General features: G+C 37.8%; 1 long non-coding RNA gene across 1 annotated transcript; it reads right to left on the reverse strand.

Annotated features, from left to right (window-relative positions):
• Nucleotides 1-43: 43 nt before the first annotated feature.
• Nucleotides 44-1,521, reverse strand: LOC106520114 (uncharacterized). Its single transcript, XR_001310507.1, has 3 exons — nucleotides 1,437-1,521; nucleotides 424-505; nucleotides 44-220 (listed from the first exon to the last, which is right to left on the reverse strand). It is a non-coding gene; the product is annotated as an uncharacterized LOC106520114 (long non-coding RNA).
• Nucleotides 1,522-1,527: the final 6 nt, after the last annotated feature.

A 1,527-nucleotide genomic window follows, 5' to 3' on the forward strand; every position in this document is an offset into this window, starting at 1 on the left:
TTACCTGACATTCTGAGGAATTGTCGAGCCAAAGCCATTTCTGATTTGCTGAATCACAGTATGATAGTCCCAAGACTTATGAAACTCAAAAGCACTCAGTATATGTCCATTTTCATGTAAGTATTGCTTGAAAGGTGGCTTGCAAATCACTTCCCATGTGGAATCAGGAAGAAGTATTACTTCTTTATTAAAGCTTTCATGGTATTGGATCCCTTTGGGTCTTAAAAAAGTAACATATATTATGTAGTTAAAAGAGAACAATTCTAAATATCACCAAGATAAAAACAAAAACATGAATTATTTATTATATGTTTATGTAAAGTGATGCCAGTTATCCAGACAGAGTTCTCTACATTCTCTATTAAGGAACTACAATAAAAATACACCATGAATGCTGATAATCTTTAGAGCAAACCAGGTTACCTTCTTCTCTTGCTGGTAGACCAAGGTCCAAAACACTGCTGGGCTTGGAAACGGGGAATTGCAGGACCAGCCAACCATTGTTCTAAGGTAGAAAAACAACCTTCAGCACTGAGGAACACTGGAACAATGCTTGTTGTCTGTGCGAAACAACACTAAAGCTTTAAAGTAAAGCAGTAAATTTTATTCCAATTAATTCATTTACCTTTTTTTTTTTAAATAAAACTAGGGAAACACTCATCAGGGCCTTGTTTGAAAAACAATTGCCAAACATGTCAACGCTTATTTTGATTTGCATTTTAGGATTAAAGCAAGAGCAGACTTTATATTGATGAACCGTTTGGAATTATTTGACCAAAGCGGTGTTGTGCCAAAGTAGGTATCCCCAAAATAATATGTTTCCCCACCAGAGGGGGGTGCCCGGCTGTCGGATCTGCTTAATAAAATGATGATGTAATGTGAAGTATTATTGAGCACAATCCCTGACCTGCTAACATTAACCTTTCCTATTTCAGAGGGGGATACAGATTATAACAGGCATCTGATGTAATCCGTCCCGTCCCCCAGAACTACAGCAAAAAGCCTTCCTGCTCAAAGAACAACAATCATACAACCCACAAATAGAGGGAAATTTGTGGTTTATTTAATTTTTTATGTTTCTAATGACAGAAATTGAGGTGAGGTGAAATGAAAACACTACATGTTTTCAATAACAGAGTTTTATTTGACAAAACTACACAAAATGTGGCTCAGCAAATGCTTTATGGTCACAAAATGACGGCAAAATAACTCACTTACGGACCTATTTGTCTGCATTTCATCGTTTTATTTACAGAAACCATCATTTTATTAAGCAGATCTGACAGCCCCCCGCCCCGTGGGGATACAGATAGTTTTGGGGACACCTACTTCGGCACGACAGGTTTCTGAGAGGAACAAGTTAATAAAATGGCCAGCTCCTATTTAGAAAACTATATCTCCACGGTATTGGAAACAGAATAAAAGCAATATTTTACCTTGATTTCCTGGTGTCACAGCCGAACTTCTGCTAGCTGCTCCAGCACGAAACAGAGATGCTAATTCTGTCTCAACAGAATCACTGCGGGC

This window comes from Austrofundulus limnaeus, unplaced genomic scaffold, assembly GCF_001266775.1.
Source record: "Austrofundulus limnaeus strain Quisiro unplaced genomic scaffold, Austrofundulus_limnaeus-1.0 Scaffold88, whole genome shotgun sequence".
Lineage (NCBI taxonomy): Eukaryota > Metazoa > Chordata > Actinopteri > Cyprinodontiformes > Rivulidae > Austrofundulus > Austrofundulus limnaeus.